A 16,982-nucleotide genomic window follows, 5' to 3' on the forward strand; every position below is an offset into this window, starting at 1 on the left:
AAAGGGAGTTAATGAAAAGGGACATGGTCAGGACATCCCAGCGCTACACTGATCAGGGACTAGGTTTTTGTTTGTTACAGCTTAATGTATGTTCAAGCAGCCTTCGGTCTGCTCTAGCACAGCTCAGGATGCAAGAAGCACCCAGGGCAGCGCAAATGAGAGCTTTAAGCCTGTATTGCACACTGCAGCAGTAGCACTTTTATTATACACATTACCCTCTGCTGTGCATTTTAGGATACCCAAGTATTTGGCCTTATATGTTCTTTCGTATGTGGACATGTCATGAACATCAGTAGCCCTATAAAAATAACCACCTATGGAGATGTGCATGCTGTTTGTATGAATGTCAGTGAGAGCGACACAGCTCCACCCTTGAGCACCTTTTAGAAAAGCGTGCAGGAAAACACTGGAGAACTGGAAACATTTGCCATAAATCAATTTGTGCTATATTAACTGATTCAGAAAATTAGCAACATTTTACTTGCCGTGAATATTTCTAGCGACCTTCAAAAGGGGGTGCTTATCCGGCAGTAGCCACCTAGGAGTGTGGGGGGAAACAACATCTTGCGAAGATGTGGTCAGCCTCTTTTTTGCTAAAATAGAGATGTCTAGTATTTAGCAGCAGTACTTTGTGGTGGACAGACCTCTCCATGGGCCCCAAAAATGGCGTCACTCAACTAATCCATGTTGCTTAGCGCTGAGGTTCCAAACTGCTTCTTAAAACCTTGAGAAAGGGATTAGATATGTAGGTTTGTTTCTGTTTGTAACTCTTTTGATGGTCTCTATGGGGCAATAATTGAAATATTATTGCTTTTCTCCACATAATTTGCACGTAATATAACTGCTAAATAGATCCTTTCTCCACAACGCTCAGAAAAGGCTGCTGCTGCTGCTGCTGCAAGGTTTGGAACTTCACACAAGAGCTCAAGTGTGACTTTCCTCTCCGACACGCTCTTTTGCATACATTATGTTTTTACATTTTATGTGTCTAATTAGCACCAGAAGCAATACTAAGTGAGAGAAGCAATAAACCAGTTGGGTGGGGTGGAAGCTGGGAATGTCAGGACACTTCTTCTCTCTCTCTCTCTCTCTCTTTGGGTACAGGAAACTTGCTCTAATTACATGGTGGAGGTACAGTGCATGTATGGAGTCAAATGTTGATTAATGTTAATTTTAGAGTAAACAGAGACAGGAAAGGCCGATGTACTCCACAGCTAAAAATACTCCCTCATTGAGAGACATGGCATCTGTGGATTTACAACCCAGTAATTATTTGTGAATAATGATTAGCTGCTCTCATATAATTAACCTGTGGGGCTTGAGCCAGGGCCGCTATCCTTGGAGACACTGATCAATAAGGTCCTTCAGACCACAAAGCTTAATCCAGAAACACCCCTAAACCTAGGCAGTCTTCCGTTCCTCACCTATAACTAATAGTTAGCTACTCTGCAGTATAGGAGTAGGATTGTTCAGTAAGGCAGGACCATTTCACAAACATTCAGGAAGCTGCAGACATTTGTCTTGTTGCTGGGGGATGATCTAAAAATTCATACATAGCGTACAATGCAGTTTAACTAGAGATGTAGGAACTGGGTCCATGCAAACCACCACCCCCCTGCCTCATCCTCCACACACACACTGTACTACAAGGGTTTAATATGACACCGATTGTAGATCAGAACACTGATGTTTTGGATCAGATTAGTATAAGATGAATAGACATCAAGGCCAGAAGGAACCACTGGGATCTAGTCTGACCTGCTGAATAACACAGGCGACAGCGTTTCACCAAATGATTCCCGCATCAACCCCACACTTTCTGGTTGAACTACAACATGTCTGCTGGAAAGACATCTGATCTTGACTCAGTGTAGACCTGGGCAAGTCGTGTGCTGGTGATTTTCAAAGGGCCTCCTCTGGACAGCCAGATGTGCGTTTGGGCAGCTGGTTTTGGATGCTCAGTAAGACAGGAAGCTTGCAAGACAGTATTGCACCAACCTTGGATGTCTGAAAATCAGGTCAAATGTTCAGTTCCTCAAGGCCTCTGGGCATTCAGGCATCAGCTGTATAGCCAGCCAGAGGATCTTCAAAATCCTACTGTCACCCATGATATTATGTCAAAGTTCTTCCCTTGGCTTGAAAATGTCATATCTTCCTCCCCCAGCCACATCCAAATCAGTTGAGACATTTCAGAAGTCCTTGCATGGGACACCAATGGCCAACCATGTCTAAACCTGCACTAACAGAGATGTCAGAGGGTGGTGTTTATGGCCACCCATACAATGAAAGAGGGAAGCAAGGGGAGATGCTGAAGGAACAGGAGAGTTACCAGAAGGAGAACCGGCTGATCACAAATTCCTGAAAACCATTGGAGGAAGGAGTGGGTGAAGGGGGTCGAAAAGGAGAAAAATTGAGGATAAAAATAGTAAAGAAGCCCTTGGATCTGACAAGAAGGTTGTTGATGACCACTGAAAGAGCTCAAGTATCAGAGGGGTAGCCGTGTTAGTCTGAATCTGTAAAAAGCAACCTCTTGCATCTGAAGAAGTGAGGTTCTTACCCACGAAAGCTTATGCTCCCAATACTTCTGTTAGTCTCAAAGGTGCCACAGGACCCTCTGTTGCTTTTTACTGAAAGAGCTGTTTCTGTGCAATGGAGAACACTGAAGATGGATTGTAGCAGGGGAGCCAGAAAATAATTAAAACTAAGCATGTCAGACAGCATGCTTATGAAGGTTGAAGGTACCATACATGGACAGGATGGGGAGGGGGAGTTAGAGTTATAGCTCAGGTTAAGGAAATATTTGTAGGAGAAATGATGTTTAATAGAAAGGAATCATATGAAGGAGGATGATTGAAGATTAGAGGGAGATTTGTGCAAGAGGGAATACAAAAAGGGAAATAAGGACAACCCGGGGAATTACAGACCAGTCAGCTTAACTTCTGTACCCAGAAAGATAATGGAGCAAATAATTAAGCAATGAATTTGCAAATATCTAGAAGATAATAAGGTGATAAGTAACAATCAGCATGGATTTGTCAAGAACAAATCATGTCAAACCAACCTGATAGCTTTCTTTGACAGGGTAACAAGCCTTGTGGATAGGGGGAAAGTGATAGACGTGATATATCTTGACTTGAGTAAGGCTTTTGATACTGTCTCGCATGACCTTCTCATAAACATACTAGGGAAACACAACCTAGATGGAGCTACTATAAGGCGGCTGCAAAACTGGTTGGAAAATCGTTCCCAGAGATTAGTTATCAGTGGTTCACAGTCATGATGGAAGGGCATAACGAGTGGGGTCCCACAGAGATCAGTTTTGGGTCCGGTTCTGTTCAATATCTTCATCAGCGATTTAGATAATGGCATAGAGATTACACTTATAACGTTTATGGATGATACCAAGCTGGGAGGAGTTGCAAGTGCTTTGGAGGATAGGATTAAAATTCAAAATGATCTGGACAAACTGGAGCAATGGTCTGAAGTAAATAGGATGAAATTCAATAAGGACAAATGCAAAGTACTCCACTTAGAAAGGAACAGTCAGTTGCACACATACAAAATGGAAAATGACTGCCTAGGAAGGAGTACTGCAGAAAGGGATCTGGGGGTCATAGTGGACCATAAGCTAAATATGAGTCAACAGTGTAACACTGTTGCAAAAAAAGGAAACATCATTCTGGGATGCATTAGCAGGAGTGTTGTAAGCAAAACGTAAGTAGTAATTCTTCCACTCTTCTCTGTGCTGATTATGCCTCAACTAGCGTATTGTGTCCAGTTCTGGATGCCACATTTCAGGAAAGATGTGGATAAATTGGGGAAAGTCCAGAGAAGAGCAACAAAAATGATTAAAGGTCTAGAAAACATAACCTATGAGGGAAGATTGGAAAAATTGGGTTTATTTAGTCTGGAAAAGGGAAGACTGAGAGGGGACATAACAGTTTTCAAGTACATGAAAAGTTGTTACAAGGAGGGAGAAAATTTGTTCTTCTTGCCACTGCTTCTTGTCCTACCATCAGTGGGTCTTAAATTGTAGCAAGGGAAGTTTAGGTTGGACATTAGGAAAAACTTCCTAACTGTCAGGGTGGTTAAGCACTGGAATAAATTGCCTAGGGAGGTTGTGGAATCTCCATCACTGGAGTTTTTTAAGATCAGGTTAGACAAACACCTGTCAGGAATGGTCTAGATAATAATTAGTCCTGCCATGAATGCAGAGGACTGGACTAGATGACCTCTTGGGGTCCCTTCCATTCCTATAATTCTATAAAGAGGTTAGGAGTTAGGAAAGGATGGAGTCAAAGGATTGCAGAATTGAGCCAACAATATTGGTGACTGTCCTTGAAAACATAACTCTATGGGTAGATTTGTAACCATGTGTCTTGTGTGGAACCCGTGAGTTGCACTCAAGTTCTGAAACCTTCGAAACTCCAGAAGTGACACATGAGCATCATTTGACACAGATGCCAAATCCACCTGTGTTTTTTAGTGCAGATAGATTGTGGTGTTTAAACTGCTGCTGAATAAACGTCCAGTTAATTGGACAGTGCTTTGTTTGCTTTTCCAGGATATGATATCCATCAAATCTGATCAGAAACAACTCATGCACAGTTTTGCGTGTATTTCTTAGAAATTGAAATAAGGCTAATAGATTTGTTTGAGAACAGATGTTCATAATGCTGCTACCCATGACCTGGTTGCTTTGATAGTCCATGCTGGGAAGCCTCTCTTTGTACTTTGTATCTGAAGTGCTTCTCGCTGGCAGAGTTCTTGATCAGGGATGAGCACTTTTTTTTTTTTCCTTCCATCAGAAAATGAGGGTACCAGTTGTTCATAGAATCACAGAACTGGAAGTTTTTCCTAATGTCCAACCTAAACCGCCCTTACTGCAATTTAAGTGCATTGCTTCTTGTCCTATCCTCAGAGGCTAAGAAGAACAATTTTTCTCCCTCCCCCTTGTAACAACCTTTTATGTACTTGAAAACTGTTATCATGTCCTCTCTGTCTTCTCTTCTCCAGACTAAACAAACCCAATTTTTTCCAATCTTCTCTCACAGGTCATGTTTTCTAGACCTTTAATCATTTTTGTTGTTCTTCTCTGGACTTTCTTCAATTTGTCCACATTTTTCCTGAAATGTGGCACCCAGAACTGGACACAATACTCCAGTTGAGGTCTAATCAGTGCAAAGTAGAGCGGAAGAATTAATTCTCATGTCTTGCTTACAACACTCCTTTTAATACATCCCAGAATGTTTGCCTTTTTTTGCAGCAGCATTACACTCTTGACTCATATTTAGCTTGTGATCCACTATGACCCCCAGATCCCTTTCCGCAGTACTCCTTCCTAGGCAGTCATTTCCCATTTTGTATGTGGGCAACTGATTGTTCCTTTGTAAGTGGAGTATTTTGCATTTGTCCTTATTGAATTTCATCCTATTTACTTCAGATCATTTCTCCAGTTTGCCCAGATCATTCTGAATTTTAATCCTATCCTCCAGAGCACTTACAACCCCTCCCAGCTTGGTATCATCCACAAACTTTATAAGTGTACTCTCTATGCCATTATCTAAATCACTGATGAAGATATTGAACAGAACCGGACCCAGAACCCATCCCTGTGGGACCCTACTCGTTATGCCCTTCCAGCATGACTGCGAACCACTGATAACTACTCTCTGGAATGATTTTCCAACAGTTATGCACCCACCTTATAGGAGCTCCATCTAGTTGTATTTTCCAAGTTTGTTCATGAGAAAATCATGCCAGACAGTATCAAAAGCCTTACTAAAGTCAAGATATACCACATCTACCGTCCCTCCCATCCACAAGGCTTGTTACCCTGTCAAAGAAAGCTATCAGGTTGGTTTGACACAATTTGTTCTTGACAAATCCATGCTAACTGTTACTTATCACCTTCTTATCTTCTAGGTGTTTGCAAATTCATTGCTTAATTATTTGCTCCATTATTTTTCTGGATACAGAAGTTAAGCTTACTAGTCTGTAATTACCTGGGTTGTCCTTATTTCTTTTTTTATAGATGGGCACTACATTTGCCCTTTTCCAGTCTTCTGGAATGTTTCCTCTCTTCCATGACTTTTCAAAGATAATTGCTAATGGCTCAGATATCTCCTCAGTCAGCTCCTTGAGAATTCTAGGATGCATTTTATCAGGCCCTGGTGATTTGAAAACATCTAACTTGTGTAAGTAATTTTTGACTTGTTCTTTCCCTATTTTAGACTCTGGTCCTACCTCATTTTCACTGGCATTCACTATGTTAGACGTCCAGTCGCCACCAACCTTCTTGGTGCAAACCGAAACAAAGAAGTCATTAAGCACCTCTGCCATTTCCACATTTTCTGTTGTCTTTCCCCCCTCATTGAGTAACGAGCAGGGCCGGCTCTAGGTTTTTTGTTGCCCAAAGCAAAAAAATTTTTGTCTGCCCCCTATCCCAGCCCTGGGCTCCTCGCCGCACCCCCCTGCCACCCCAGCCCTGGGCCCTTCTCCACCACCCGCACCCCCCTGCCTCCCCAGCCCTGGGTTCTCACCCTCCTGACCCGCACCCCCTTGCCTCCCCAGCCCTGGACTCACACACCCCTGCTGCCCCAGCCCTGGGCTCTCACCCCCCCAACCGCACCCCTCTGCCGCCCCAACCCAGGGCTCTCCCCCACAAACACACACACACACACACACACACACCCTGCCACCCCAGCTCTGGGTTCTCCCTACCTCCCCACCATTGCCCCCCCACCTCCTGCCGCCCCAGCCCTGGCCTCCCCCCCCCCCACCTGCACCCTCCTTCTGCCGCAGCCCTGGGTCACTGGTAACTCACTCCAAGGGCAGGTCATTCAGCAGGAATTTTAGATGTGCACAGAACACAGACAGGATTGGTTCCCATATGGTTACAGAACTGCAGTAAAGTGGAACAATTTTCAGCTTGTGTGATTGGAGGATATCTGGATGCATATTATAAGACTGTCCTACATAAATGAGGAAAAGTTGAGGTGCCTTTATTATTCTTTTGTTCCACTCTTTCTTTCTATGGGGAATTTGCCAATGCAATATCACTGTCTTCCTTTTAAACAAACAAACAAAAAAAAGGGCAATGGCTGTTGAAAATAGCAATTCCAGTCCTAATAACCACTGGGAAGCATTTCTTGCTCAATTTTATCCTACTTTTTCTACAGCAAGTTACAGTGGATCAGTATATTTGATTTGGGAGAAATGAAGTAACAGCTGCTCAAACTGAGCTTGAGCACTCCTGAATTTTGAGGTGTTCAAATCTGGAAGGCGGGTGCTGGGGGGACGGGGGGCCTGTGGCTCTGCAGGGGAGCACGGCAGCATGTATGCAGCAGCGTATTTGGCACTGCGCGAAGCCAGACATGCTGGTCTGAGTGGCACGGTAAGGGGGCTGGGGGGTTGGAGAAGGGGTTCCGTGGGGGGGGGGCAGTTGGAGGGAGTGGATGGGGGCTACCCTCCCTCCCCGTGGAATGTCCTATTTTTTGAATGTTAAAATATGGAATCCCTACTCACAGTGCAGCTCTCCATTCATAGCAGGCTGCAGCATGAGGTCTCAGCTTCCTCCCTCCCTCCCCCTTTCCTGTTGATAGTGGCCAAGGGAATGCTGGGAAATGTAGTTCTTTCCCTGCTCCAGGGCTGGCTCTATAGGCAGGGAGCTAACCAAGGAACTACAGCTCCCAGGGCCCCATGTTGGTTCTCAGCTCCCATGCTGGATCCCTGCCGCCCCTGCAAATGGGCTGCCCCAAGCATGTGCTTGCTTTGCTGGTGCCTAAAGCCGCCCTTGGTAACGGGCCTACTCTCTCTTTGGTCTTTCTCTTTCTTCTAATGTATTTGTAGAATGTTTTCTTGTTTCCTTTTATGTCCCTAGCTAGTTTGATCTCATTTTGTGCCTTGGCTTTTCCAATTTTGTCCCTATATATTTGTGTTATTTGTTTATATTCATCCTTTGTAATTTGACCGAGTTTTCACTTTTTGTAGGACTCTTTAATTTTTAGATCATTGAAGATCTCCTGGTTAAGCCAGGGTGGTCTCTTGCCATACTTCCTATTTTTCCTATGCAGTGGGATAGTTTGCTCTTGTGCCCTTAATAATGTCTCTTTGAAAAACTGTCAACTGTCTTTAATTGTTTTTCCCCTTGGACTTGCTTCCCATGGGATTTTACCTACCAACTCCCTGAGTTTGCTAAAGTCTGCCTTCTTGAAATCCATTGTCTTTATTGTGCTGTTCTCCCTCCTACCGTTCCTTAGAATCATGAACTCTATTTCATGGTCACTTTCACCCAAGTTGCCTTCCATTTTCAAATTCTCAACCAGGTCCTTCCTATTTGTCAAAATCAAATCTAGAACAGCCTCTCCCCTAGTAGCTTTCTCCACCTTCTGAAATAAAAAATGGTCTCCAATACATTCCAAGAACTTGTTGGATAATTTGTGTCTTGCTATGTTATTTTCCCAACAGATGTCTGGGTAGTTGAACTCCCCCATCACCACCAAGTCCTGTGTTTTGGATGATTTTGTTAGTTGTTTAAAAAAGCCTCATCGATCTCTTATTCCTGGGTGGTCGATAGTAGACCCCTACCATGACATCACCCTTGTTTTTTACCCCTTTTATGCCTACCCAGAGATTTTCAACAAGTCTGTCTCTTATTTCTATCTCAACCTCAGTCCTAGTGTATACATTTTTAATATATAAGGCAACACCGCCTCCTTTTTCCCCTGCCTGTCCTTCCTGAGCAAGTTGTATCCCTCTATACCAATATTCCAGTCATGCGTATTATCCCACCAAGTCTCCGTGATGCCAACTGTCATAGTTGTGTTTATTTACTAGCATTTCGAGTTCTTCCTGCTTATTCCCCATACTTCTTGCATTAGTATACAGACATCTAAGATACTGATTTGATCCCCTCCCCCCAAGTTCTGTCTTCTCTCCCTTATTTCTGCTATAGCAGCACATGCTCCCCCCAAATTCCAACCCTTCTCCCAGATCTCCATGTTTTTGATTTACCTGTGGGCTTTGGTCACCTGCCCCCGTTGAACCTTGTTTAAAGCCCTCCTCACTAGGTTAGCCAGTCTGTAGCCAAATATGCTCTTCCCCTTCCTTGATAGGTGGACCCCATCTCTGTTTAGCAGTCTTTCTTCCTGGAACAGCATCCCGTGGTCAAGGAAGCAGAAGCCCTCCTGGTGACAACATCCGTGCAGCCAGGCATTCACCTCCAGGATGCATCTGTCTCTGCCGAGGCCCCTACCCTTGATTGGAAGGACTGAAGAGAACACCACCTGTGCTCCCAACTCCTTCACCATTAATCCCAGAGCCCTGTAGTCACTTCTGATCTGCTGAGGGTCATACCTCACAGTATCATTAGTGCCCACATGGATGAGTAGCATGGGGTAGTAGTCAGAGGGCCGGATGATCCTTGACAATCTCTCAGTAACATCTTGGATATGGGCCTCTGGCAGGCAGCATACCTCCCAGGATGCCATGTCAGGGCAACAGATGGGTGCATCCGTCCCCCTCAGAAGAGTCTCCAATTTCCACTATCCTAAGTTTCCTCCTGGGAGTGGTGGCTGTGATCCTCCCAGCCTTGGGTGTACATGGTTTCTCCTCTTCCACCTTTGGGGATGATTCCTATACACTCGTTGCCAGGGCAGCATAACGGTTCTGTGTGTGCAAGACTGCCTTGCATAACCAGTCTCAGCACTTTTCATGAAACAGATGAGTAGCAACATGATCACTGTCCCACTAGAAAGAGGCTTTTTATTATTTTATTACATGTGCCTGCTTGTTTTCTTATTCCAGTTGATTCAGTTTCTAGATAGCAAAGCGGGAAACAATTATTCCATTCTTTAAAAAAAAAAAAAAATTCTGTTTGGATCCCTTGAGGTTTCTCTCCATTTTAGTTTCTGAAAGAATTTAAAGCATTTTGTGGTTATGCTATAATAATACCATATCTAAAGTGGAATGGATGGCATACCACAGAATAAAATTCACTGGTTTTTGTGTGTTCGCTGTAACGATCATATTTACAATCGTTAGATAATTTAAAGCCATTCTTTTCCCTAGTGTTCTTTTGCCCATAACTCTTTCAATGTAAGTATCTTGACGACAAGACAAGCACCATCTGTATGGTATCCACTCTTTTCTAGTGTTTTTATATAACTTCGTATTGCTCTCAAATTGTCTCTCTGATGGTGGCATAGTCAGTAATCTTGATGTTTCATGGTTTAGGCTTGGAAGGATTAGATTTTTATCAGTAAATGTCTTTAACCATACACCTACAAACTGACTGAAAAATATCTGCATCAATGATGATCAATGTTTACAGACAGGCAAAGTGAGAAAAATGCCATCTGAGAACATAGATTGATTAAGGATATTTACTTTAAATATGTTGACTTAATGTTGACAATTTTGTGGGTTTTTTAATGGTTATGAAGCTTTAACTTTTTGAATCTGAACATCTGCCATTAAATAATTGTCTGACCATCCCATCATGTCGTCCAACTGTGAAAATCAAATTCTGCCAAGCCTATTCATGATGTATCCTCAGACTGACAGCCAGCAGCTTAGTTTGCTCTGCTGCAGTTGTATAAAAATCCTGTTTTAAGCTGCTAATTGGTAGAACCAATTGTTAACTGATATATCACACATTTAAGAAATACATCTCCAGGGCTGCAGCTCCTACACTTGGAAAACACTGAGGCACCAAATATGATACTAAAAACTATCAGTAATTAACTACTGTATACACCTGTTTTCCATTGATTACCATATATATTCGTATATAAGTTCACAGGAATGTATCAGCAACGTTCTTTTCTCAGGGTTGTCAAAAAAGGGATAAAAATAAATTGTACATCTAGGAATTGTTATACTGGATAAGACAAGCAGTTTATCTAGTCAGGTATCCTGTCTCTGACAGTGTCCACTATCAGATGCTTCAAGAAATTGAAATGGAATCACCTGCCCATAAGCAGTTGGTGTTTAGTTCATTCCTTGAAGTGTGAGGTTTTCATCCTACACCGACACATGTGAAGTAAATCCTCACTTAATCAAATCAGATCTATGTGATTAAAGTTCAAACTTGTCTACTATTAAATACTTGTTTAAAGCAGCACCTAGAGGCCTCAGCTCACTTTCAGCCCAGGCCCCACTTTGTTTTGTGCTGTACCTATACACAGCAAGAGACAGTCCCTATCCTGAACAGCTTGCAAATCAAATCGACAAGAGACACAAAGAATGAGAGAGAGAGAGAGAGAGTGAGTGCTTCATATCCACATTTTAGAGATGAGGAGCAGCAAGGGTAAGTGACTAGTCCAAGGACTCAGAGAAAGTCAATATCAGAGCTGCAAACTGAACACTGGTCTCCTGAAGTCCAGTCAAGTGCCTTAACTACAAGACCATCTTTTCTCCTGAGTTATGTAATTTGCCTTTGGATATTCATTAAACTCACAACTTGAATTTATTCATTTTCGGTTTCCCTTGTTTGTTTGCACACTACCTTAGTCTTTAAACACTGTTTTGGGGACAATCTCAGAACAAGCCCATATCTACTTAGGCCTGTCTCAGTGCAGGGGACTGGTCTAGCTGCCCTGTTGAGGTCCCTTCCAGTCCTACATTTCTATGATTATCCAAATTCCTTTCTTAGAGTGGGGAAAATATCTGGCTAGAGATAAAAGAAAGCTATGATTGTCTAAGGGTCTCATTTTGTTTTCATTGTAATGATGTATGTGTATAATCACTTAAATTACAATTTATTCATGCATTACAATGGAATGACACTAATCAGGAAATGGCACATTGTTAAGCTGAGTCTGTAACAACTTCCATTGACTTTTTTTTTTTTTTCCTGCAAGCTGTTTGACTCTTGTACAAGAGAGTTTCACAGAAAAATTCACTTTTCTATTGGAGCAAGTCTGATTTTTTTTTTTTTTTTTACCAAAGACAAAAATAGTTTGCATCCATGTTTCATCTGGTAAAAATGAGTTCAGTATCTCCGGATTAGCTGTCCATTAATTTTCCTCCTTCAAAGGAAGAGAAGGTGAAAGGAAGTAAAGAATTGAAATGGTAGAAAAAATTAAAGCTCGAACTGTTGGAAAGTGGGACTTCTTGGGAAGAGGATGGAATTTCAAGACCTCGAAAATCAGATAATGGCAGGGATGTAAAATTCACTAATATAGCCAATTTGTGTATGAAGATAGACTCCAAGATACTAGAAAAAGGCTATTGACACATTTAGGATGTGAATATAAGAGTGAGGTGGCAAAAGAGCCCCATTTTAATAGGGTTTTCTGAAGTCAATCTTTCTGATATCCTGTTCCTGTATCTCAATCCTTGGGTCTATTATCTATATGCTGGACATCCACCCAGTAATTAATTTTTGTTGCATCTCACAGATTGTCGTTCTACAAGTTTAGAGAGAGAGAGAAGGGCAAGCAGTGGTGGGGAATGTGTTTGTGCTGTTCACGTTATTTCATGCAGAGATATCAAGAGTACTGGCTAGTCTGCCAAACCCATGTTAGGATGTGATCTCAGATGTTTGGACTGGAGTCTGATTTCATTGAGAGTTGAGGGCTCTCATTTAACACACGGTGCTCAACACCCTCACACAGTAAGTGCTCTCTGCCATTGATCTGTTCAATCGAGGGTGACCAGATAGCAAGTGTGAAAAATCAGGACAGAGGGTGGGGGGTAATAAGCACCTATATAAGACAAAGCCCTGAATATTGGGACTGTCACTATGAAATCGGGACATCTGGTCAACCTAGTTCAATCAGTTATTCAGGTTTTTTTATTGGGTTGTGTACAGGTGTCCCTCATTTGGGCAACGATTCTGCCACCCTACACTGTCTAGTAATTCCAACCGAAAACAATGAGTGAGAGTAGCAGAATCCTGAGTCCGTTGTATTTTTTTTTTTTTAAATAACCTCCCTGAGGTGATTGTGCTAGCCAGGGGGAGAGAGAGGGAAAGAGGAGACTGGAAGGAAGTGACTACCAATATTTGAACAAAGATCTACCACAGAAACTTCCCCTTAGTCTTGAAAACCCTCTGTACCAGCATGCTTGCAGTCATAAAGAAAAGAGGTGAGAACTGAGGTATAGGGAAGGAGTACTGCAGAAAGGAATCTGGGGGTCATAGTGGATCACAAACTAAATATGAGTCAACAGTGTAACACTGTTGCAAAAATAACAAACCTCATTCTGGGATGTACTAGCAGGAGTGGAGTAAGCAAGACACAAGAAGTAATTCTTCTGCTCTACTCTGCACTGATTAGGCCTCAACAGGAGTATTGTGTCCAGTTCTGTGTCACATTTCAGGAAAGATGTGGATAAATTGGAAAAAATCAAAAGAAAAGTGACAAAAATGCTTAAAGGTCTAGAAAACATGACCTGTGAGGGAAGACTGAAAAAAATGGGTTTGTTTATTCTGGAGAAGAGAAGACTGAGAGGGGACATAAGTTTTCAAGTACATAAAAGGTTGTTACAAGGAGGAGGGAGAAACATTGTTCCCCCTAACCTCTGAGGATAGGGCAAGCTGTAATTTAAGCCCATTGCTCAAAGGGTGGGGTTTAGGTTGGACATTAGGTAAAACTTCCTCACTGTCAGGGTGATTAAGCACTGAAATAAATTGCCCAGGGAGGTTGTGGAATATCCATCATTGGAGATTTTTAGAGCAGGTTAGACAGATACCTAACAGGGATTGTCTAGATGTTACTTGGTCCAGGCATGAGTGCAGGGGACTGGACTGGATGACCTCTCAAGATCCCTTCCAGTCATGCAATCCTATGATTCTATCTATTCATTTAAACGAAGGGGCTTTCTAATGTCTATAGCACAGGAAAGTAGCAAAACCACTGGACAAGAAACACATTGCTGGATACACTTATATTCAAATCCTGAAATATATATGGAGTGTATTGCTAGCCCAGCACATTAATTAAATGGAAGTAGAGGATGCGGGTGAAGACCTACACTATTTGTGGGTGACGGTTCACAAGGCAACCTGGTTCATTCCAAAGACAAAAAGGTTGCTCTTCAGAAGTATTTTCTGAGCCCCAGGGACAGGTAGGTCATCTCTAGTAGGCATGATGTAGCAGTATTCACACAAGGGGGTAACTCCATCAGAGTGAGGGAAATCACCCCAACCTTCCCTTCAGCTGGCAGTGGAATTTTAATAAAGAAGGTCTGAATACCCTCAGACTTCAAGGTGCTGGTAATCAGGAACTGAATATCACACTTGCAGCTTGGGTTTGAAATTCACACTTAAACTCTAATGGCACATAGGTTGGACTCCTCTGAGGAAAGTGTATAGTAGTTGCAGTATAATTACACTTCAGTTATAAATGTGATGCACAGTCTTACCACAAAATCTTATAATGCGGTTGCAAGGCAAATGCTAAATACATGAAAAATAACTTCTCCGTAGCTTTTCTCAAGCAAAAAATCTCTGTAGTCTAGCCAGTCTTTAAAACTCATAATTTCCCCCTGTATATTGATTAGTTTAAGTTTTATGTTATTTTATATTCTGGAAGCTATGGCAAAGATTTCAGCGCAATAATACTAATTTTTAACCAGTTCAGTGTCTCATAAATAAGACTTGTTTGGAAGCTGGTGCTATAGTAAAGACACTGTCCTTTGTGTTCTTCCAGAGACAATACTCCTTCTTTAAAAATCCACCCCAAAGAGCATCTTGATCTTTGTCAGTCCCCTGATCATCATTCTGTAAAGAGCTATGCATGCTAAAAATAAAAAACTTATAACAGTTAGAGTTTATGGTATGTTCATCAAATGCAAAAAAGGTGACAAATGTATGAATAATGACCTGGGAATGGATCAGTTACATTATCATAAATGAATGTCAACAAAGTATAATTTTCTGCTTTAGCGCAATTTCTGCACCTGATAATATCCTTAATATTCTTTAATTAAAAGGTTAATCTGTTGTAGAAATTGCTTTTCTCTGAAGCCACCTGAAATCAATTTGAAACCATTTACAAATGGTTATCTATTGTTTATGTGGTTAAAGATTAGAGAATACATTTCTGCTTGTCAGGAGCCATCAGAACAGATTTTGAATGTCCTGATCAGAGGCGGTTCTGAATACTTGAATACCCTTTAATGAGCACAGAGCAACCATTAGAAAATGTAATCAGTCATATTTGATTAATTGACCTTGGGACTAAGCTAATAAGGGGTCTAATTATTTCTGTCCTGCAAGTGCCACCAGGAATTGCTCTCCTGAAATCAATTGACCATTGCATTCTCATTGAGAGGTAAATCTTCCCTGTGTGAAGGAACAGCAAAAAGAATCTGCAAGTTATATTAAAAAGTACAGGATAACAGTGTCTCTCTCTCTATAGTAGCCAGATTTAAAATGATCAACATTATAACATTCTTCCAAGAAATTGAAAGGTGTAGAGTTTAGTCATTTCAATTAACAATTGTGTCGTTAGTGCTCAGTGTTTAAAATTTGAGTTGTAATGTATTTTGCAGCAGCTATATATGTAGACATGGGGAGAATTTTAAGATGGCCACTTCTGGAAACCAAATGCACATGGTACTTTATTCTGTGTTCATAGAGAGGTAGTTCATTGCTAATAAAAATTTAGATCTGGTCAGAGGAAAAGGGAGAACTGTTTGGAGTCACATCCACATGCTAACTGAAACTCTGATCCTGCAGTTGGATTTGCAGGCAGACCCTCGCACCTGTATGGCTAGCCACTGACTTCAAAGTGACTGAGTGGGCACAAGGGTCAACCTGTGTAAATACAATTGAAGGAGCAGGATGTATTTCATCCGGTCCTTCTGACTTGAAGACATCTAACTTGTTCTTTTCCTATTTTAGCTTCAGATCCTACCCATTTTCACTGATGTTCAGTATGTTAGTCATCCAATTACTGCTAACCTTTCTGGTGAAAACTGAAATTTAACACTTTGGCCATTGCTACATTTTCTGTTGTCTTTCCTTTCTCACTCAGTAATGAGCCTACCCTGTCCTTAATCATCTCCTTGCTTCTCATGTATTTGTAAGGTGTTTTCTTGTTAACCTTTATGTCCCTAGATAGTTTAATCTTGTCCTGTGCCTTGGCCTTTCTAATTTTGTTCTTACCAGTTTATATTGGTTGTTAATATTCATCCTTCGTAATTTGACCTAGGCCAGGTCTACACTAAAAAGTTAAATTAACCCAGCGACATGCTCAGGGGTATGAAAAATCCACACTCTGGAGCGACGTAGTTAACCTAACCTAATTCTTCCTTCGACCTCGCTGCTGCCTCTTGGGAAGATGGGTTAACTACAGTGATGGGAGAACTCCGCTCATTGCTGTAGTGAGTGACTACATTTACACTGCTACAGGAGTGCAGCTACACTGCTAAGCAGTTTAGGTGTAGACATAGCCTTAGTTTCCACTTGTGTGACTCGTCTTTGAGTTTCAGGTCACTGAAGACCTCTTGGTAAGAAATCACACTATCTTAACCATACTTCCTATCTTTCTTATGCATTGGGATAGTTTGCTCATATGCTTTTAATAATGTCTCTCTTTAAAAAAACTGCCAACTCTCTCTTCCCACTGTCCCCCAGACTTGCTTCCCACAGGATCTTACCTACCAATTTGCTGAGTTTGCTAAAGTTTGCCTTCTTGAAGTCCAGTGTCTTTATTCTGACGTTTTCCTTCCTACCATTCCTTAGAATCATGAACTCTACCATTTCATGACCCCTTTCACCAAAGCTCCCTTCCACCTTCAAATTCTCAACCAGTTTCTCCCTATTAGTCAGAATCAAATCTAGAACAGCCTCTCCCCTAGTTGCTTTCTCCAGCTTCTGTAATAAAAAGTTGTCACCAATACACTCCAAGAACATGGATAATCTGTGCCTGGCTGTGTTATTTTTCCAACAGAACTCTGGGTAGCTGAAGTTCTCCATCACCACCAAGCCCTGTGTTTTAAATGATTTTGTTAGTTGTCTAACAAAAGCC

The sequence above is a fragment of the Malaclemys terrapin genome, chromosome 1 (assembly GCF_027887155.1).
Source record: "Malaclemys terrapin pileata isolate rMalTer1 chromosome 1, rMalTer1.hap1, whole genome shotgun sequence".
Lineage (NCBI taxonomy): Eukaryota > Metazoa > Chordata > Testudines > Emydidae > Malaclemys > Malaclemys terrapin.